Source organism: Panthera onca, chromosome X (genome assembly GCF_046562875.1).
Source record: "Panthera onca isolate mPanOnc1 chromosome X, mPanOnc1 haplotype 2, whole genome shotgun sequence".
Lineage (NCBI taxonomy): Eukaryota > Metazoa > Chordata > Mammalia > Carnivora > Felidae > Panthera > Panthera onca.
In genome coordinates this window covers 21,335,552-21,359,687 of record NC_138357.1, presented here as the reverse complement: position 1 = coordinate 21,359,687, position 24,136 = coordinate 21,335,552, and the positions used below count along the sequence as shown (strand labels likewise).

The 24,136-nt window shown below is 38.6% G+C and overlaps 1 protein-coding gene across 8 annotated transcripts in view; it reads right to left on the bottom strand.

The window, feature by feature from the left end:
* ENOX2 (ecto-NOX disulfide-thiol exchanger 2) overlaps nucleotides 1-24,136 on the bottom strand; it is a 273,070-nt gene that overhangs the window by 146,178 nt on the left and 102,756 nt on the right. For 7 of the 8 annotated variants that reach the window (XM_081792317.1, XM_081792318.1, XM_081792313.1 and 4 more), the window contains one exon: nucleotides 16,080-16,223. The exons of the other annotated variant lie outside the window; for it this stretch is intronic. The gene's annotated coding sequence lies outside the window, so the exon portion shown is untranslated. The remainder of the gene's footprint in view (nucleotides 1-16,079; nucleotides 16,224-24,136) is intronic. 8 annotated transcript variants of the gene reach the window in all.

The window sequence follows — 24,136 nt, the reverse complement described above, 5'->3', positions numbered from 1 at the left end:
GAAAGACTTGAGCAACTGTTCTACAAGGAAGGGGATAGAATGGCTGGGCTGCTGCTAATATGTAACAATAACTCAGGAGCTCTCCTGGAAGCAAAGCCTCCCTGGTCCTTTCAAAGAACAATTATGAGAAATGATGTGTGTATGTATGTTGTGAGAAGGGCAGGGTGCAGAGAGATGACATTCCAAATTGCAGAGCTATCCTTGAAAGTCTGATGCTTTAGAACTTCTCCAATGGTCTAAACCTCAAATTAAGCTTTGATGGAGGTAAGAGGGTAGGGTGTGGTGGTGGTGGTGGGGAAGATGATCAGTCCAATATTCATGATCATTTTTTTAACTGACCTCCTCTTTTTTTAATTTTTAAAATGTTTTTTAAATTTATTTTTGAGAGAGAGAGAGAGAGAGAGAGAGACAGAGTATGAGCGGGGGAGGAGCAGAGAGAGAGAGGGAAATACAGAATCTGAAGCAAGCTCCAGGCTTGCAAGCACAGAGCCCAATGCAGGGTTTCAAACTCACGAACTGCAAGATCATGACCTGAGCCGAAGTTGGACACTCAACCGACTGAGCCACCCAGGCGCCCCTAAGCTGACCTACTCTTGAGAAACTTAAATTGCATACAAAAATGAAAATGTACCCTCAGCATGAAGCTCTACACAGTATAATTATCAGAACAATTGTTTATGGAGTTAATTTTAAAAATACAATACCAACATTGCCTATTTCATAATCTAGGGGAAGCATTTTCTTCTCAAACTATGTTCAGTATGCAACAGGAAGCCAATTATCACCCCAGAACATTTCTCAGTGAAGAATGTGTTATTCCTTATGACACAGCTTAAACAGGCTTAAAGCCCTAAATTCAGTATTTTCTCTTATTTCTACCATTTAAACACCCATCAATCCAAACCAAAATTGTTTTCACCATTTCATATCCTAAAGGTGTCACTGACACTTAGACAAAGGAAATTTTCAGAAAAGACAAGGCATCTTGTTTTGCTTACTTGTTTTGCTTACCACCTTTTCCTGAAAACAGAGTATAATAATGGGGTTCTTGAGAGAAAAATACAGGAAACAGGCACTGTTTCCAGGCACCAGGAAACCAGGGTGAATTTAGTTTTATTGGTTTTAAGAAAACTTAGTAATTCTAACTAAAAACTAACCAATATGGTCCCTTTAGTATTCATAGGGATGTGTTTTTCATCAATGGAAGGGAATAATTTCTATTTACCAGATGTAGGCATATTATGGATAACAGCCAGGTCTTATTCATCTCTCATTTTCTGCTAGAAATTAGCATGTTCATTTACTCTTCCTTTCAATATCACCTGACACACAGTAGGCATCCAAAAAATGTTTGCCGAGTAAACATATTAGCATATTATTTGTTTGCAATTGTCTACTGCTGAGTATGCTTTTAAACTGGTTGCATAAGTAGGCTAAATACTATCTGACAGTCTTTAAAATTTGATTAGCAACATTTTTTATTTCTCAGATTCAACCAATTTTTTATAGTCCTAAAGAATATGGGTGGGAATTTAAGAGATTGTCCATGTACCAAAAGCAGCATCTCCATTTCCCTTTATAGACACCAGACAGAACTTTTCCAGACCTCCTTCTGTGTAACCAAATACTTTCAAGTGGCAACCAAACATTCCAAAGTACCCAAGCTGTCTGAGTGTCATAGTAGAAGACAGCTGGGGATACGGTGTTGAGAATGATCAGTGTTTACACCATATTCACATTCCCTTTAGCACATACCAGATTCCATAGCTAAAAGGCAGGTGTGTCCTGCTACCCTATTTTTTACTTCAAAGAACACCTGGACCCTGTCTGGAATACAGATCAAGAACTGTACTGCCAACCACTATAGGCGGAATGATTAAATTTTCAGACTTTATAATTGCGAAACCATGTTTTGACATATGTACTTGTACTTTTGGGGACAATGGGTTGGAACATATAACACTGACGCTGCTCTGAAAAATCTAGAATATGTGGTTTTCCATATTTACAGCACAGACAACAGAATCTACAAGAAGGAAATAACTTTATAAAATAGGTTTTATTTGAAAGAACAGAACATAAACAATGTTAAAATACATGGGAAAACATTTGCAACACAATAAACAGAAAAAAGATTAATTTCTACGACATAAAAGAACACTTACATGCCCAAAATTAAAAGGCAAACAACAGTAGAAAAATGAGCAGAAGATATCAGAAATGATTTATAAAAGAAACACATTGGATTAGTAAATTCGAAAATGATGCTTAAACTCATTACTCATTAGAGAAATGCAAATTAAAGCAAAAGGGGTTACAAGTTTTCACCCATCTAATGGGACAAAAAGTCATAGGATTGATAACGTGTACTGGCAAGAAGAGAGGAAATGGCTCTCTCAACATCTCGGTTGGGATGATGACTTGGTGAAGCCTTTGTAGAAGTCATGATAGAATCAGCCATCAAAATGTATAAAACCCAAAATATATAAATAATTTATATAACTTAATACCAAAAATACCTCCCCAAAACACAATATGACTACACAACGGGCAGAGGACTTGATTAGACACCAACAAACACATGAAAAGATGCTCAACATCACTCATCATCAGGGAAATGCAAATCTAAACTTCAATGAGATATCACTTCATACCAGTCACAATGGCTAGTATCAAAAGACAAGAAATAACAAATATTGGTGAGGATGTGGATAAAAGGGAACCCTCCTGCATTGTTGGTGGGAATGTAAATTGGTGCAGCCACTGTGGAAAACAGTATGGAGATTCCTCAGAAAATTAAAAATAGAAATACCATATGGTCCAGTAATTCCACTATTGAGCATTTACCCAAAGAGAAAGAAAACACTAATTTGAAAAGATATATGCATCCTCATGTATTGTAACATTATTTACAATAGCCAAGATATGGAAGCAACCTAACTGTTCAATGATACATGAATGGATAAAGAACATGTGGTGCACGCGCACGTGCACACACATACACACACACACACACACACACAGAGTGAAATATTGACTCAGCCACAAAAAAGAATGAAAAGTTGCCATTTGTAAAAACATGGATGGACATAGAGGGGGTATTATGCTAAGTGAAATAAGTCAGAGAAAGGCAAATATGATATGATTTCATGTGGAATCTAAAACAAAACAAAACAAAACAAATGGACAAACAAAAAAGCAGAAACAGATCCATAAATACAGAGAACAAACCAGTAGTTGCCAGAGGGGAAGCGGTAGGGGGATGGGCAAAATGGGTAAAGGGGAATGGAAGGCATGGGCTTCGAGCTCTGAATGAGTCACAGGGATGAAAGGTACAACATAGGGAATATACTCAATGACACTGTAATAGCGTTGTATGGTGAGCACAGTGTAATGTATAGAGTTGTGGAATCACTATGTTGTACCTGAAACTAATGTAGCATTGCATGTCAACTTTACTTCAATAAAAAAATAAATTAAAAACAATGTACAAAACCCTTAACACTCCAACTCTGCAATCCTACTCTTTCAACTTTATTCTAGAGTAATACCTGCTCACATGTACAGAGAAACGTTTGTGGATGTTCCTTACAGCACTGTTTATGACAGCCAAAAGATAGGAGTAATTTAAATATCCATAAACAGGAAGATTCCAATAGTAAAGTTTCCAATCTCAGACATGACCCAACAAGCAGTTACTAAAAAGAGAGAAAACCAGGACAGATGTTATCCTTGGTGGGGAAGTAAATGACTGGAAAAGGGCATCAGAATCTTTGTGGTGCCAGAAATCATCTGTGCCTTGTTTTAGGTGTTGGTTATACAAGTGTCCTGTTTGTGAAAGTTCATTGTTTGATATGTATAATTTTGCATTTTTATGTACTTCGATAAAATATTTTTTAAAAACAAACAAACAAGATTTGGGAGACCCCATACTTTCAGTGGAGAGAGGACTGTATTAGGAAGAAGTTCGGAGTTCCAGCTCGTTTCTGCCCAAACTAGTTTGAGACCTTGTGCAAGTCACTTGGGCTGAATTGAAGTTGACTCACTTGTAAAAGCGGGGTAATCATATTTGGCTAATAAGATCGAGAACTGGGCCCAGTGATTTTCAGATCTTTTAAGTTAACTCTAAACTGCACATACTTCACTTTCCAGGGCTATTTCAAAACTCTTCCAACCTGTCTGTCCAGTTCTAGTTCTGCCCCTTTATAATCCACAATAAAAACACTTTGGTTGGAGTATCTTTTGGAAGTACAGCTCAGATCATGTCACTGCCTTCTTCAGAAATCTTAGAGAGCAGTGTGGGACATGCTGCAAAGTGCACAGGACCCATCATCTAAAACCTGGGTCTGAATAGCTTACTGGCTGTTTAATCTTGGGCAAGCCATTGAGCCTCTGATTCTCCACTACCTGATGTGTAAAATGAGACTAATATTGGGACCTTCTTCACAGAGTTATGTAGAAAAGAGTTTCAGCTACTGATGTGTTAAGTTCCAAGTCACACTTAACTTCATTAGCTAGGGTTCCAGAGTTAAAGGCAGAGAATCAAGTTCCTTAGATACTTTTATCTGACTCATTCCAATAAACATAGAGAACACTTCTGGGCAGCCTGAGCTTCAACACAAAGTTCTCCAACTGACCAGCTGTTTGACAGGAGGACAAAAGGTAAAAGGTATCTTTGCACGTCATGCCACAGAAAGAGTGGCACGTCATGCCACAGAAAGAGTGGCACCTCATGGCAAAGGACAGCAGTCTTTATTGACGGCCATCTCCAGCCTGGAAGATCTGTAGGCCCCTCTGCACACACTTAACATTGGTAATAACTGCTTAACAGAGATCTGGCATAAAATCAAGAGAAGCTAAGTCTTGTGGTTACCCTGCTGAGATAATTTAGTATGCATTAGTCAATGTTTTTCAGGCTGTTCCTCCTAGATCAGGGTAATTATGGAGAGGAATAAAAAAGAACAGATTAGAAAATAGCTTGCCAGTAGAACCACTCTATTTGTATGAGATGATATTTAAATCAGCATTTGAAAACAGTACGTAGTTATGACTTACTTGTTTCCTGCTCAGACTTTATGCCAAGTTCTGAGGCAAATCAGCATTTAGCATTCATCTCAGGTGGAGAGCCTGGTCCCTGTGGCTTGTCACACAAGCCTCTTAAAAGCTGTATCTTGCCAGATACAAAGGCCACTCGTCTTGGGAATGCCCTTGACATTAAATAAGTTGCATGATCCCCAGGAACTAATTTTGGGGAAAGATGACATATTCTCAACTTGGTATCTTCCCTTCTCAGTGAACACAACCAAGCATCTTCTGAAATTTTACCTCCTTTCTCCTACTTCCTTGATTGACTAAAGGAACAAAGATGTCTTTGTTAACATCAACCCTGATCTGAAATAAAATTCCATGAAAATGTCTCCACTCTTCATCCAATTGTGTACTTGCACACAGTTCTCTACCTGGAATAGGTCCCAGCATATAAAAGCCACTCAGTAAATATTTGTTCTTATTTACTGAGTGTTCGCTGTAAGCAGCCACTCTTTCATAGCACTCAGCATAATTGCAAATAATTAGTTGTATAGTTATTTGCTTAATGACTATCTTCCTCACTAGCCTGTGAGGGTCACAGGCCAGGATCTGAGCCAGTATTATTCACAGCTGTTCTCTTAATGCCTCCCACAATGCTTCATACTTATTAAGACTAAATAAATATTGACTGAACAAAAGACCACCATGTACTAAGCACTATTTATTCAATTTCTCACTTAATCCCAAAACAACCTGTATACTTTGTATTATTATTTCTATTTTATAGGTGAGAAAACTGAGGCTCAAAGAGCTGCCATAACTTGCCAAAGGTCAAAGCCAGGAATATAAGTGTGTGCTATTAACAATTATGTTACCCTGTTCCCTTCTTTTTATTTTTTTAAGTTTATTTATTTTGAGAGAGAGAGAGAGAGAGAAAGAGAGAGAGCGAGCATGAGAGGGGGAAGGGCAGAGAGAGAGGGGGAAAGAGAGAATCCCAAGTAGGTCCCACACTGTCAGTGCAGAGCCCGACATGGGGCTCGATCCTGCAAACTGTGAGATCATGACCTGAGCCCAAATCAAGAGTCAGACACTTAACTGATGAGCCACCCAGGTGCCCCCTGTCCCCTTCTTTTTAAGTCCTGTTCTACTACTGACAGCTGCAACCTTGGAAGTTTTCCTCACTTTACTGAGCTTCAGTTTTCTTATCTATAAACAAAGGAGAAAATGATATTTATTTTACAGATTTGCTGTGAAGTTTTCTCGAGGTTATATATGTAAAGCACTTGTTTATAGACATTGGCATATATTCAATATTTAATAAAATTTGCTACTCCTGTACTGTTGTCACTGAATCAGATATACAGGAAAAAGTGATTGTAGCTTGGGAATGCTACCTGCTGAAACCTGCCCACCCTCCCCAAATAGTACATCCCATCTCAGCAGTTGTACATATCTATAATGGCTTTCTGTGCCACTCTCATCAGCCCCCTCACTCACCACATTCCATAAAACAGCTTGCATATGAAAGTTGCTTTTGTTTAAAATTCAAATGTAGAAAAAGCAAAATACTTTAAGATTAATTCTGTAACACAAGCAGTTGCTCAATGTGAGATACTGTAACCTACATGGCTTAAATGGAATAGCTCACATTATCAAGGAAATTGATGATGGGAAAAAAATCAAAACTGTCTCCTACCCCATTACAAGAGGGAATTTCATGGATTTTTATTTCCATGGATAATAAATGCATGTCAGGAAGTAGAGCAGAAAAAGAAAATTGCAAATTAGGCAGTCTATTCTTTCTGTGTTGCAATACCTAGTCAACATTTACACAATCACTTTATTTGCCACCTTTTAGTCTATTGCTTTCCTGTCATTTCCGTTCTTGGTAGAAGACTCTAGACATACTTTGTCATGGAATACTACAAGCGTCCAACATTCTGAACCACAGTGGTTCAGGAACACCTAGTTACTGTGATGCAGGATGAGTAGCTACATTGGTTCTTAAGCGTGGCTACATAAGTGGAATCATTTGGGGTGTGCTCTGTACCCTGAGGAAGCTCTGTTCACTTTATTAGAGACAGAAGGTAACCTTAACTCGGGGGGCATTTTGACCTGAGAGCCAGAATGTAGAAGTTAAGTCCTGAATAAGCACTTATATTTATTCTTAGTCATCAGATAAATCAATTCTGATTTAAATGAATAACACTGATGCTGGCCCTCGCCCCCATTTCCATTCTGATTCAGTTGATTCTGGACACTGATTCTGGAGCGACTTTGCCTGGGTTTGGAACTTACCTCTTGTATTTACTATTTGGACAAATTGCTTAGCTTCTCTACATTTAAGTTTCCTTATCAGTAAAATGAGGATAATCCTAGAGTTTCTGTGAGAATTAAATAAGCTGACACATTTGGAATATTTATAACAGTGTCTGGCATGAAGTAGATGTTCCACAGTATTAGCTAGAAGTGGTAGTAGTAATAAGGTATTTTAATTATTATACTTTGGGGTCACAGAACGGAAAGGAAGACCTGTAGAGTTTGCAACCCCAGGTGAATGGCCATGCTGACATGGTGGCAGAGGTATTCTGTGTTTGAAATTCATGAAAATGAAATCTCTTCACTGTGAGGTACTACTTTGAGGCTAAGTCAAATAATAGAAGGTTGAGTTCCATCTAGAATTTGTCTTGATCTAATATATGGAGAAGTAAAACTCTAAATGTAACACCTGTAGGAAAACAACCCTATTTCTTTGTACCACACAGTGAACTCTCATTGCTAGTTTCCCTTGGCTTAAAAAAATTCTAATGATAGGACTTAGAAAAATCAAAACTCATGTTAATCTTCAAATGAACAGCAATTTTGGGATCGTGGGGGCTCTTGTCCTACTTGCCACCATTCTGTGGCGAGGAGGGAACAACCATTCAATTTGTGAGAGAGGACAGACAGGAGTACTAAAGAAACTTCCCGGGGCTTTCACCCATGCCTACTTGTTCCTGGGCACAGGAGAATTAATTTATTTGATTACTAAGATTAGAATAAAAATAAGTGTTCATGTAGGGCTCAACTTTTCCATCTTGGCTCTCAGGACAAAATGCCCTTGTGTTAAGATGATCTTCTATCTCTTACAAACCGAGCAGAGCTTAGTTAGGGCACAGGTGCTGTTTTCCAGTGGTATGCCCACAGACCCACCTTGTTCTTAATTTGTAGCTTCCACTGAATTGTGACACAGGCCATCACTCTCAATGACAGTGGCTGGGAAAGTAATCTGCTCTGCGGATTCAATCTGCCCCATAGGCGGACATCAAAGCAAACATTTGGAGTTGGAGATGGTAGGGAGCCTCATTAGGCCTTAGGCTTAAGCCATGTTCTTCATCCAGTTTTACTTATAATAAAGCTGATACAACATTTTATTCCTCACATGCCTTTCTGTGTTTGTTTTCAGTTTGATTCAGAACTGGAAGGAGAAAAGCCCTCACACTCTCAAACCCTAACAAGCAGAAGCAGTAACTATAAAAGTAAAAGAAGTAAAAATCTGACAGTTTTCAAAATACTTTCATTTAACAGATGTGGAAAGTGAGGTTTAAAAGAAAAGGCTTCTGTGATTTACCCAGGGTCAAAATACTACTAAGTGGCATGCCCAGTACTAAAATTACAATCTTTAGTATTCTTTTCACTACATGCCTGAGTATGTTCCTTTCTGTTATTAAGGCCAAGGAGGCCCATACAGACCCCAGGATCAAGGACAGTTGCTTTGGTAATGTTACCATTCTAACAGGAGAGGAAAACAACCTCCTCAAATCTTAAGAATCCTCTTACTCTGAAATTGAGCTATACCGATGTAAAACTGACTTTTTTCAGACAAGTCCTTACCTTGAAATCAAGATACTGAAAGAGATCCTTGAAATCAAGATATTGAAAGAGATACTTCAGAAAAAACTATATAACAATGTTTAAATCATAGATAAATATTATACATTTTTTTCCCATTTGGATAGAGTTTCCATAAGGGTGGGCTGGGATAGGGGACACAAACTGTCCCCTGCCAAGTAAGCAAAGGTCACAAAGATCTTATTCTATGATGTTCTGAGCTGCTACAGTCCAGCTCTACAGAGGCAATTTCCTCATAGGTGTTTCCCAGTCTCAAACTTCTTTTGTAGCTTGAGATCAAAGGGCCCTCCCCTGTGTAGCAGGTAGAATAAATATGGGATGTCATATACCACTGGGTTAGCTTGCTACAAATCCCGTAATACTATTAGCATGGGGGTAGCCAGCTCCTCTAAGGTTATAGATGCGCTTTCTGCAGTACAGATGAATCAACTGCATGCCACAGTCCTAACCAATTTGAAATGATTATATGGCTCTGGTAGTTCTGGTTCTGCCACTAATTAACCATATGACTTTATTTTATTTTGAGTTTATTTATTTATTTTGAGAGAGACAGAGACAGTGCAAGTGGTGGAGGGTCAGAGAGAGAGGGAGAGAGAGAGAATCCCAAGCAGGCCTCACACTGCCAGCACAGAGCCCTATGCAGGGCTCGAACGTACAAAACTGTGAGATCATGACCTGAGTTGAAACCAAGAGTTTGATGCTCAACCGACTGAGCCACCAGGCACCCCACTCTGTGACATTAGATATGCCTCTTCTCTTGGTCTCTGCTTCTTCCTTTGTGAAAATTATGGAGTTAGGCAAGGTTGCCTCCAACTCTAAAATGCTGTGATTCAACATCCGCCAATAGCCTTTCTATTACCAACACATGAGGCTGACTCACACTTGGTGTCTGCCAAGAGAAGTACTAAAAGCTTAGATACAATAGAGTCACAAAATCATTCCAAAGCCATTCTCATGGTGGGGTCAACTTAAGACAGATATATTTGCGTTTTTCTATCCTGCCTCTTTTGTACCACTTTCAATCTCCCATCCCCGTGACAATCCATGAAGATAAACACTTCACAATGAGTTTCTATCAATGTGAGAAAGACAGAAGTCAGCTTACTTTTGGGATCCTCTAGTTATCAACATATGGTTTTATTTCTTGAAGTTGTAATCAGATAAAAATGTCCAATGGACTAAAGAAACTGAGTAGGGTTGTTAGTCTTTTTTTCTTATTTTAATTCCATTTGAAGGAATAATAGGCTCTTCTTGCTTTTGGAAATATAATAATTCAGCTGACATGCTAGAAATACCAAACATGAAGATATAAAATGGTGGCATTTTCTCTCTTTAAAAACAATCAATGCTTTCATTTGTGGACTTCAAAGTACATGTGAAATAAAAGTCTCAGCCCTGTGAGTCTGAGGTAAATCAAAAGGCTGTTAAGTGTCATAGAAAAGTTTTCTGGTTCATCGCCCCTCTTCTAGGTAAGAAAGGAAACAAAAGTACTCCCAAACAGATGAGTGCTTATCTCACTTTTATATTTCTCTCTCAAACAGGCTTAAGCAACTTCCCCGTAACAATTCATTCCAATATAATTCTTCCTTATGTCTGACTTGGTGCTGCACAGGCCCACTTCGTCCTATTAATCTCGCCTTGACAGTGCTAGAACTCTTCACTGTCTTTATTGTCAAGTCTCACTTTGACTTCCAGAAATTCTAAAGGAATACTTGGAAAATGAGTTAGGTGTCTATGATCAAGTTTAGATACTATCTGGAGGTCCTTATCATAACATTCCTGGAGATGCTAGTCCACCTTAGTCAAAATCATTTCTCCTCTCTGGTTATTAGCACTTCATCTCTAAAATGAAACAAATATGAAAATATATTAAGGAAAGAAAGAATTGCCATACTGATGCAAATTATTATTGAACAGAAGGGTCTTCCTGGAGATCTTTAACTCTTGGAGTTGGGATTCAGACGTTATTGCAAATGGAAAATGGTTGAGGATGCCTCTTTCTATACTGAGCTATTCATCACTCACATGAACTTTGAGAATAATACTACTCAGTACTGGGCATCATGTATTTAAGTGCAAACCTATCTTTCAGTACAGACCTATGAGAGAAGACAATGGAAACAGGAGTATGTCCACATCTGCATCATCACTCTGGTATCATAATTATCCCCAGGTTAGTTGCCTACTCTTCCAGAGAGCTGACATTTTCTTTTGAATACTAATGTGTCATGAGGTTGCTTAAAACAATGCATTCAATTTTAGTCATCATCTGATGGCCTTATTGACTCATGGATTCTTCCACTTTAGAGTAAGAGAAGAAGATTGGTATCTCCGCTTCTACAAGTCCAGGTGGATATCAAACAAGAAGGCAGTTGGCATCTTGTGGACAGTCATTATAATTTGATGAGATTTTAACAATCTTCTACTCTTTAGCCATGAAGTATCATCTGAATAAGTGGACTCACTGCAATTTCAGAAAATTTGTGCTACTGCACCATTACTCAGGAAACATTTCTACAAGGAAAAGGTAAAATTTGAGAGCAAACACACTCTAAAGAATGCTGAGATCGCCTTAAGATAAAAGCTGCAAAGCAGCCAGATCTACAAAGGAAGAGTTTGTGGTCAAATACTGCAGTGTTATCTAATCCAGATTACTGATCTACTTCACTGAGGAGTTGGGACAGGACACCCAAACTCCACCTCTGAGTTGTCCTTGGGCACTCATGAAATTTCACCTGGTAAAGAGGCAAGGATTCCATTAGGGCCAGGTTTTCTTTTCACAAGCACCTGGATCTGATGTGTGGCTTATCTAAGGATATAATCTTACAAATGTTTGGAGTTTGACCTTTAGGGTCAAGTGAGGAAGTCAATTGATCAATATGAGATACCAAGTGTCCAGTTTTATTTTATTTTTTTTAATTTATTTATTTATTGAGAGAGACACAGTGTGCGTGCACACACACACACACACACACACACACACACACACGGTGGGCGGAGCAAGGGAGAGACTTTTATGCAGGCTCCACACTCAGAGCAGAGCCTGATGCAGGGCTGGATCTCACAAACCATGATATATGCATGACCTGAGCTGAAATCAAGAGTCGGATACTTAACCAACTGAGCCACCCAGGCACCCCAAAAGTGCCCAGTTTTATACACAGCTCTACTCTGGCAGTGATAAGAGAATAATAGAAAATATTAAGGCCAGGGTAAAGCAATTATTTATCCAGATACATGATCAATCAATAAATATTTCTTGAGCATCTATTGTGTGCAAGACACTGTATCTTTGCTAAAAGCCATTTTAGCAGGAGTCAGGGGCCCTTCCAATAATGGGTTAATGACTGAGTTAAAAGGCTAAGACATATTTACATGAACAGATAACAACAAGGTAATCTATAACCAGTGTCAAATGAGTCATATGAATATGACCACCAAGGAGTTTCACAGGTACAAATGAGCAATTCTAACTGATGATCCAGAAAGCCTCCTGAAGACGGTTGGATTTGTAGCAGGTACTTTTAGTTGGACAGGATTTTGACAAGTTAAAGGAGATAGAGCACACTAGACAAAAAAAAAAAATGGCATGAGCAAGGTACTAAGTAGGTGGGTGCAATGCTGGTCTTGTAGCAGATTACCTTGGCTGAACTAGAAGACTTGTTTTATAGAGTAGCAGGGAAAAAAAAGCTGAAGAGACCATGGGATCTCAGAGTTTAGAGGCATCCTAGAAATGATCAAATCTGCTCACCTTACTCTCACACAAACACAGATTTCCTTAGTGTGCCACCAATGTTTAACATATATTTTAGTAATGGGTCTGGATTCCTAATATCTACAGGCATAACTGTGGCATAAGAGTTAGAGAGAGGCTTTGGAGTTAGAGGCCTGCCTAAACCACTTGCTAGGTGTTCATCCTTAGGTTAGTTTATCAAACCTTTATTTCTTCACCTATAAATGTGGATGATAGTATACTCACTGAAAGTGGAGGTAGGGAGAGAAAGGAGAAAGAATGCTTGAAGGAGACAGAAAAGGATGAGGAATCTGTAAAGTGCATTGCCAAGGAAAGCAGAAGTAGAGAGAATTCAAGGTAGGGAAGGTTGTTAACAGCATCAAATGAACCAAACAGGTCAAAGTGGTTGAGACCAGCCAAAAGGCCAGGGACTTTGACAATTTGGAGGTCACTTGTGACCTTTAATAAATCAATTTTAGTATAAAAGGAGAGAGGCAAATTGTAGAAAAGGATGAAATAAGAGGGATGGGAAAGGAAGAAAACCAGAATGGGTAGTGAGGAACTAGAACTGCAGTCAAAGACCCCTCCTCATTTGCAGTGACAGGAGAGTGAGAAAGATGGCTTTGATTCAAAGGGGTCACATGGTTCAGTGATATAATGGCTGGATGTGTAGCTCAGCTTAGAACTGAAATGACTGGTAGTTCTGTTAAGGACTTCCAACCCTAGCCTTCCTCCTTGCTGAGATGCAGGGAACAGTGACAAAGGACGAAAATACAATTACAAAGCAATCTACCCATTTATAATGCTGTAAGGTTGCCAGCTGAGCAATTATAAGAGCTTCCCCATATAGTAAAACCTCATTAATTTGGACTTCACCTTTTTGGAATTTGTGGCAATTTAACCTGGGCTGGAGTCACAAAGAAAGGGTACTACTTACAAAGAAAGGGTTCACTAAGCAAAACAGTGAAAAAGATTGCAAGAGAGCTAATTTAGCCTGCCAGGGCCTATTTCACCTATTTAAAGAAAATAGTCTTTTTTTTTTTAAGAACCTCAGCATATTCATTATTTGAATGCAAATTGATTCTGCTAATTGTAGATTAGTATAATCTATTGCTAAAATCCTATATCTGCAAGTTACTTTGCACTCACTGAATATGCTCATTAGAAATAAAACTGCAATTCTTTAAAGTTACTTCACAATTCCAATGAATTCATACCCCTTTCCCCACTCTCATGAAATAACTACAGTTCAGGAGGTATTACTCTAAACTAGCACATCACTTATTAAGAACACAGTGGAAAAACTAATAAGTGATCAAAAAAGGCCTCAGAGCAGCCAAAATAGATTTCCTAAAGTTGATGCCCTAAATCCTTTAACTCTTTCCATAGCAGGTTCTCTTATAGCTGATTTAACATACAGATCTGACATACCAACTTGGAGATGGCTGGCTTTTTTTAATGTTTTATTATTTTTTAAATGTATTTTTGATAGACTGCAAGCAGGGGATGCCAGAGAGAGAGGGAAGACAGAGGATCTGAAGCGGGCTCTGTGCTGACAGCAGCGAGCCCCACGTGGGGCTTGAACTTACAAACTGTGAGATCATAACCTGAGCAGGAGTTGTATACTCAACCAACTGAGCTACCCAGGTGCCCCTGGGTTTTTTGTTTTTTAGTGTTTGCAACTGATTAGAAGGAGAAAAAGGGCTGCTGCATGAAGGGACACTGAGAGAAACCAGAAGTGACTGCAGACTGCAGAAAGGAGACAGGACATGTATAAAATATGGCTGTAATAACTAAAAAGCTACCAGACTGTAGGACATTTTATTGTAGAGATAAAAGGCCTATATTCCTTAGTAAACCCTGAAAACTATAATAGAGTATTATAGTGCAGTACAATAACTAATATCTGGAATTATGCCTCTAAATGATCAGAGTTGAATACATTCCTTAAAAAGGCAGATACATTTACACACACACACACACACACACACACACACACACACACACACAATTTGTATCCATAATGGTTAACCTAAAAATGTGAAATGTGTTGATACTCAAACAGGTAAAGTTCATAATATTATCATATAATAATAATAATAACAAAATAGCAACATTTATTAAGTGATTACTGTGTGCAGACATCATGCTAAGCACTTTACGTAATATAATTGTGTTTACATCCTAATAGGTGGGTTTTAGTACCATTTCTACTTTACAATTGAAGTGAAACTCAGAGAGGTTAAGGAACCACCCCCCCCCCCCCCCGCCAGGCCACAAACAGAAATAGAGCTGGGATTAACTCACACCAGTTCTTTAGCTATAAACTATGCTTTTCCAATGTTCCAGAAAATACAGCTGTCTAAAAATCACTCTTCTTGAGAGCTCCAGAGAGCTGTGTTTTACTGTGTTTTTGTTTTCCAAATTTGTATTTGACAAATACCTTGATTTATAAGCGAAAAGACTTATAATCTTAGAATCAGATATGATCTTATATGTTTGTAAACATGCTCCATGTTACAAGGTGAATATAAAATAGTAAAAAAAACCCAAAAAACAAAAACAGAACAAAACAAAACACCGTGAACGTGTCTATTAGGCTAATCCCCAATCTCAGATCAGTTTCTACACACTGTGGATACTGTTTTCAAATGAATAGCCAAGCAACAAAGAGATACAATTTTAAAGTATCAAATGATCAGTTAAGAATTGGTTCTCCTGTTGCTTCCCCACTCGTTTTGGAGAAATTTAACCTGAGAATAGGCTAATGGAACATGAAGGTAAAGGAGGATTGCAGGGGAGGATAAAAACTCAGTTGACTATTATAAACGATTTAGGGCAATCAGCTCATCACCTGTTCTAAGAGAACTATGAGGGCATAAAACACATGTGGGCATATTGTGTACTGGGGGAAACAAGGCTGGGGTGGGGAGATGCAAATATATGCAGTTATCTGCATTACGGGTAAAAGTGAGGGTAGCCCACCACATGGACACGCAAAGAAAAACATACAGTGAAAGCATTCACTCATGAAATCCTTCTACTTAAATCAATGTTTTTTACTCATCTTTTTTTTGTGTGTCAAGCCTACCCATTCAAGGGTCAGCTACAAAGGTCACTTCTGCTGTGAAGTGTTCCACAATGCCCAAGGCTGAATTATACTCTTCCCCATTTGTGCTCCCATAGGGGTTTTTTTTTCCCGTTTTCCACAGTTAGCCACATCACCAATGATACTCTATCTCATTATTAGTTATTCTTGTATGTGCTTTCCCCCCACTCTACCCCACCGTGAGTTCACTGAGGGCAGGGGACTCTCTCATTTCTGTGGTTCTACAAATCCCAGCGAAGTGTCAATCACATACTAGGCTCTGGGAAAATGCTGACTCAATAGCACTGGCTTAAGACAGTGCATTATTGCCTAGCTTACCTGAAGGAGCATTTGTTCTCTTTCTTTTCTTGCTTGACTCCCCTCCATTCTCAATGAGGCCTTCTGTGACCAGAGGGCCACTGGCACTACCAAACTGCAGGGGCTCGTTGTTGTTGGCAGGGTCAAAGGGCAGCTGGTTCAATCCTAAAGAAGAAAAAGAAAGCCAAAATCCAGACTCCATTAAGGACTGGGTTGTCTCTAGATTGTATTATATGAGCCACTAGAGGAAAACTCTCTAAATCTTAAGAAACTAGGAATAATAGGTGAATTCCTTAAAACCAGTTGCCTTCTGTAATTTTTCCAGATTTTGTTGACAAGTACAGAATTAAAACATAGGGTCTTGTAAGACTGTCACTCAGTCTTATAAGAAGATCCCTGATGTTTCTGGGAAATTAGCATTTTTGGCCACAAGCTATCAAATTATCTTCTACCTCCTTCCTTAAAAGAGATAAGATCTTCTTTAAATGTGGCTATGGCTAAACCCACCGTTCCTTTCAAAAAGCTTGGTTATGTATTCCTCAGACTGTCCCTTGACATTTTTCCATTCTTTCACTGCAAGGTGATGCAGATATCATTAGAGCATCCTGGCATCAAAGTCACTGCCAACGATAACAGAGGTTTCTACAAAAGAAACCCACAATTCTATGGCAAATGAGAGAAGGAAACAAAGATACAGAACTCGCAATGAGATTAGTTAGTAGTTGGAGTGCTGGGGAGTAATGACCCGGGTTTGGCTAGTGCTACTTCTATCCATTCCAAATGATGCCAGAGCATGGTTACTTTACTAGTTGCTGCTGCATCATCTAAAACGTCAGAAGGCACTGTCTACTCTCTAGGTCTTCCATGCTTCAGCCCGGGAGGAGCAGAGGGTTTCTTACTCATCTGGCAGCAGCACCTGGAATTTCAAGTGTTTCAATTAAAACTTCATGAAATGTGGAATCAAAAGCTTTGTTAAAGACCAAAGTTAGGTGATCTCTCTTAAGCCTTTTAGCCACTGGTTCCCTAATCCTATCAAAAGAGGAATCAGGTTGGCCTGCCAGGCTCATTCTTTAACCCTCAATGTTTCAATGGGCAGCAGCTATACAATTCCTGAGGCAATGTTGTAAACGGTCAATAAAAGCTTGGAGTCCAGTCAGCTAAAAGTCAATCAAGTTTCAGTAAAATGACTGCTAAGATCCTAACAAAATGTCTGTACATTATTGGTTTTAGTTAAAGTATCCCTAGGCTAATGTTTTCAGCCCACATAACAAATACCATTTCTTCAGCAATCAGACTCCACTTGGCACACCTCCATTAAATGTCTTCTGGGATTTGTCAAACATTTTTCCTTTACATCACCTGAGTAACTAAGTGAAGGAATGAAAACTCACTTCTGTATCTTAAGTCAACTGTTCACTGCATCATATCCATGTTCTATTAAATCCCTATCATGATTAGAAAGAACTAAGGAAACAAACATCAATACATAGCAATGTATTAAATACATAACAATGTATTAAAAAACATTCAGATGAGGCCAAGACTATTTTCAAAGAAGACTAGATTTTTATACAATTTACAAATGAAGAGGTTTCTTGCACCTGAGTGGTCCCAGGGTCAAATGTGAGTAGTGTACTGTTAGAAAAACTTTTCTTGGTATTTCCTTCTGCAATATTATATTGACCAAAACAAGCTCTATGGGGGATGGAATGGCATAGTGGATACAGCATGTGTTTCGATCAGGGCTAAAACCCAAAGCTGTGTCTTTTACTAGCTGGCAATCATGTAATCTCCCTTACTCTTAGTTTCATAATGTGTAAAAATGGCGTGATAACATTTGTACAGGGTTGTTGCAAAGATTAACAAGATAAAAAATATATATTTAAAGTTATGATTATCTTATTCTAAATGAATTAAAAAAAACAACCTTTTTCAGCTTGTAAACTCTTCTAACGAGGATCTTCCCCCCAAAACTCTTCCCAACCCACAACTGTATCCCTGGTGCCTATCACCATGCCTGGCAAATAGTGAGTGTTGAATTAATGAATTAATACCCCACAGGGAGGGGTAGGTGACTCATTCCATTAACCTATGTAAAGACGTGATAGCTGATAATCAAGAATTAATGCCACAACTTAGAAGTTATGATGCTGATTATATCAACATTACTTAAAATAATTAGACTTCAAATGCATCTCCATCATTGGAGAACTATACTGCAAGAAGGTGAAAGCTTGATCAAAAGGAATGCTCAGGGATTAGGAGGTTCTGATTAATGATGGTTAATCAGAAATTTTTTTCCTTATTTTGTTTTGCATTTGATAATTTTACAGAATAATATATTAGTCCATTTCCCTGCCTTATTAAGTAGATGACTGAAGATCTTACAGAACTTCAGAGCCATAATCTATAAAAGGAAGCTAATAACAGTGCCTAACTCATAGGATTGTTAAAAGGATTAAAATGAAATTATGTATGTAGAAGATTCTGCATTACATCTGGCATATAGCAGATACTCAATAAATATTAACTGCCACTACCATAATTTTGAATTTCTATTTCTATTCCATTTCAGTTTCTAGATTGTTGATGTGCAATGTGCGGAGACTGGTCTGAATTTGCTCTGATTCAAGGATAGACCTTTTTTCCTCATTGAATCTTTTCATTGTTGGCTTTACCTTTTTCTAGAAGTTGGAGTGCAGGAAAAGAATCTGCTAAATTAAAAGTATTCAGTCATAGATATTTGACTATAATTGTTTTACTGTTTATTTAGTCCCAGATGATAATTTTAGGGATTTAGGTACTTTGTTACTCTTCCTAGCATACAGATTTTTGTTTGGCACTAAATAAAACTGACATTTCAAGTACTTTCTCTGTGTCCACCTCATATATGATCCAGATTATGTGGCAATCCTGATAATTTAAGCACAACATCACAGGTCTGTTTCTTATAGAAAAGGATCTCATATCAAGGTGAGAAAGACATGCCACTCAGTAAGTTGATTGATTGAATATGCATCCACATTTTATATTCTCTGGGACCCCATACAGTCTCCAAAGATTTGTAGTGTTGAGAACAAGGGCTATATAGATAGCAAAATCCTATGACACCAGTGCTTTCTAGCCACTTTTATTGTATTTTTTTATTCATCCCCTAAGACAACACAAAATAAAGCCAATAAATCAGTAAATCAATAGGTACTTAGAAGATCTTTTCTGTGTCATGTATATGTGATCCATGCTGAATGCTATTGTAAGTAAAATAGCCCCATTAAAACTATTTAAATTCTAAAAAGAAAACGACCACTTTAATTTCAAGGACTCTTCCTGCAGAAATTACGACTTAAATGTAAAATATAAGCAATTACCATATTGTAATTCCCACCAAAACTATAGAATTTATCTTTAAATCTCTTATGGAAGCTAGTTCTACTAATTTCCCACTCTACATGATGAAATCATTAGATTAAAAAGATATTAGGAAAATGTTAGACTAGGGGGAAACTTTTGCGGTTATTTAGTTCATTCTTTTATGCAACACAGGAATCTCATCTATAGAGCCTAAATCCAGGGGGTACTTCTTGGCCTGGGGACCATTCCTTGCTGTGCTCCCAGAGATTCACCTTGCTTTGCTGGCCTTTTTAAAAACTCCTGCCTCCTCTATTTTGAGGGTTCCTTTTTCATCTTCCCCAATCTGCCTACGAAGTAGGATGCATTTTATTCAACTATTAACTTGCTTATTGTCCCTAAAATGAGTTCATGGCACGTCTAACTTTGTAAGCGTCCTATTGATAGTCACTGCAAGAAAAATAGACGAGGGAGTCAGGAACAGTTTAACAGAGCAATGTTAGACATTTTCTAAAGTCTTAGATAGTTCTCATTGTCCTTGCTCTTTTATTCCTGAGGATAAACGTAATAAAACTTTGAACTTTGCTCATTCATGTCTCCTCCCATCTTGTCCCCTCACTGCCTAACCCCACAAAATATACAGTTTGTCTAAAGGGAAGCACAAATTGATAAAAAATAAAGGAAAACATAATAAACATGAGTGTTACAGATTTTTGCTATTGCTGTAGTTTATGATCACAATTAAGTCCATGTGGTAACGTAATCTCATATAAAACCAGGTTGACTGGTTTAGAGAGCTGACCAGCTGTTACTTCATGTCACGTCAAAATACAGATTATCTGACTTCATAACACGCACTTTCGAAAGTATGCATATTGGGGGAAGGGTGGGGGTGGGGTCCTTGGAGAATGACATTTCTCACCCAATGGAGCCAGCAAATTAAACATCTCGGAATGAAGTGTGTTTCTCAGTGAGTTCACAGGCAATGATGTCTGCCATACAGATGCAAATGATTCCTGGGCTTTGAGGGGAGCACTGAAGAATTTTCCTGACTCTTGTGAAAGAAGATCAATGATCTCTTTGTGCCCAGCTGCTGTTAGAGTTACTGTTACAATTCACTTTACAGAGCTTTCCACTATCAGGTCAAATTAGGACTAACCTTCATGATGCAATCTAACACTTTTAATGATTGCTCCAGGTTATGGTACGGAAATATGACCATGTGGGTCCCTGCCACTTCTTATTTGCAGCTGCGGGCCATAGACTTAAGGTGGTACAATCTTAGCAAAAAGGAAACACAATTATACTCTGGATTAATTCCCTTTGAAAGAAAATGGTTAGCTGCTGAGAAATCTGGTAAATTCAATTCAAGGCAGCAATGTCCAGACAGACATTTAGATTGAAAAAATAGAGTATCCGTTTTTGGCAAAAGTAACATTATAGCTCATTTGTGTATGAAACAAATTTCTGTAACCTGAATCGTATTTTCCAGCTGACTTCAGTCTGAAATCAGGGGAAGTAGAGGGTCTCCAAATTAGTTTTTACTACAAAACTTTTGGAGAAACAAGGGGTTATTAGGATAATGGTTAGGACCTTAATGTGCTGGTAGGTGCTTTTGTAGGATTTATCTATCCCTGGGAGCTTCTCGTCCTTCCTCAGCATAGGCCTGAAAACCTCTGACTCCATATTTTCAGCTGTCGCTACGGAGTTGCTCCACTTGCTACTTCTGGGGGAATGTTTGCAATGTCTAACAGACCTGGGCTGCGGTATCGCTTTGTGGCCACAGTGGCTAGCAGCCAAAACAAATGAACATTTCTTAGTTCCAGGTCTTACCTCATGTCAAACAAATGAAACCTACTTTGTCAATTTCATGAGTTCAATATTCTGTATAACTGGTTTAGCTGAAACAACAGTAATTGTAAAAGATTAATAGGGGAGCGAAGGTAACAGGGAAAGTGATGACAAAGAAAAAGGCCAAAAGCCTTTTCTACTAAGGAGCTTGCTTGAATGGTGGTGAACATAAAAGCTTCCAGGGAAAAATTTACATTCATGTCACTCTTTCAAGGTGTGATACAGGTGACAGGCAGATTTTTATTGATAGTGATCTTTCAGCAACTTTTTAGTGATTCCCTAAACTACTGGTCAGGCATTCAAGGCCTTCAAAATAAGGCCCCACCCATTCTGAGCACTGTCTTTCACTGTGCTTCAGCTTGTACTCTACCCCAACACTTTTTGAACTTTCATGTGCACACATGTTCCCAGGGGATCTTGTTAAAATGCAGATTCTGATTTAATAAGTCTGGGTTGTGATCTGCTTTGCTAACAAGTCCCAGATGATGCTGATGCTGCTGGTGTGGGGAATCACACTTTGAGTAGAAAAGCCTGACACTCTAGCAAAATGGGACTACCTGGTGTTCAATGAATCACTCCAGTAATTTCCTTGTCTCCACACCTTTAGCTCACATTGCTCCATCACCAACTTCTTGAATTCCAACTTTCAAAATACTATACTATCCTTCTCTTAGGGTTTATCTCAGATGTTATTTCCTTCATGATGCCTTTCCTTATCCACTTCCACGCAACTGATGACATACACAGCAATGGAACAGGGCTACCAGGGGATCAACCATTCATTGGCTGTTAAGAATGTGTTCTGTTTTTACAAACATTATCTTTTTATTTTCTTTTCTAATTATTCCCATTTTACAACAAGGAAAGGGAATCATACAGAATTTAGGTAAATTTCCCAAGGTCATGCAGCTAATAAACAATACAGCAAGGAACTTGGGCTTTTTTAAAATTCTAAAACACTGTTCTGGTTCCCCTCAGATTCTCATCTGCATTTTTCATATGCCTTTTAGAGCATGCCTTGTGCTATAGTTCTCTGAGTATTTCTCTCATCCTTCCTTATCTCCTGCCTTACTCACTGACACTAAGTTGTAAACTCCTTTACTACACACTTTACCTCCCAGTAATTTTATTTAATTTTTTTAATGTTTATTTATTTTTGAGAGACAGAGATACAGACTGTGAGTGGGGGAGGGGCAGAGAGAGAGAAGGAGATGCAGAATCCGAAGCAGGCTCCAGGCTCTGAGCTGTCAGCACAGAGCCCGATGCGGGGCTTGAACTCACAAACTGTGAGATCATGACCTGAGCTGAAGTCAGATGTTCCACTGACTGAGCCACCCAGGTGTCCCATCCCAGTCATTTTAAAAATCTCTTCCTCCAAGATGCCTGGCATGATGCCTTGTACAATGTTACAAACACTCCAGACATGTGTATCGATCTGAACTCTGCTACAACTTAGGTACAATAGTTGTGTTTCCCACCCCAGATGCTAACCAACCTGCTGCTGGGCCTGTCATGAAGGGAAGTATGATTTGGGTTCCTTCAGCATTCTTGGTATCCCCTCTAATCCAGGATCCCTGAAGACTCTTTGGGGAGTGCTGGTAGATGGTCATACACTCTGCCCCCAACCTTGATTATGCATAACTTCATTCTCCAATGAAAAAGGCAGCACTGTCCTTCCCCGGACTAAGACTCTTACATGAGAGAATACTATAAAAGAAACTCCATATATGGATCTTTTCTTAATAGTTGTATGGATACTGGGTTATAGATCCCTGCTTTACAAACTGCAGTCAAGAAGAGGCAATCCCTAGAGATGTACTGTCCAACACAGTAGCCATCAGCCACAGTAGCCATATAGCTGTTAAAATCTAAGTTTAAATAAACTAGATGAAATGAAATGAAAGGAAAAGTTCAGTTCTTCAGCATCACTAAGCCACATTTCAGGTGCTCAACAGCCATATGCGCCTAGTGGCTACTGTATCAGTAAGCACAGTACAGACTCTTTCCATCACCCCCCAAATTTTATTGGACAGTGCTGCTCTACAATAAGACCTGGATTCAAACCCACATCTGCTACTTACTAGGTGTACCATTTACAAGAGGTATAAATAAGCCACTTGATTTCTCTGGGATTGTTTCTGCACTGTAAAGTGGGAATGATAATGCCCCTTCTTATAGGGAAGTGAGGAAAGTTCGATGAGAGAATGTATATTTAGGATCTACCACATATTACACACTAAATAAGTGTATAGTTCCTTTCTAGTCTAATCGAGGGTTCCTATGAATTTGCCTCAAAAGCAGAATAAGAAAATTCAAGTGGTGTGGCTCTTTAGGCCCTGAGGCTACATCCTATTTACGGCTTAGAGGATGTTAGCTTTGCATTCATGTTATAACCCTCTTTTTCTTTCAGATAATACACAACCATCAGGGTAAAACGTTAATAAATAATGCTGGGAAGAGTCAGTGATGGCTCTTTGCTTGTGCTATTTTTAGGAGAGGAGACCATATTTGTCACCTTGAACTTTCCAACATGAAAGAACCACTCTTTACCCTTACAACTGAAATGCTTCCTCTCAAAGCTTTAATCAGTGCTCAGTTTCAGCTGGCTGCTTTATTGTTAGAAAACTACTAACAGTGACACTAGAGCTGGAATGGAAAAGGACCATTTCTCTCCAAACCCGTATTTTCCTATGCTCAGAATGTTACCTGTGTTTTTCCTGTGGGGCTGACATCTCCCAGGCCTAGTAAAGGTGAATTATTTCAGAAAAGTCTGAACTAAATCTGTTAAGGTGCTTGAGTTCTGTGAGCAGGAAGGCAAAATATATATTTCCAACTTCAAGAAGAAGAATGCTTCAGGATTCTTTTCTCCCATACAATTT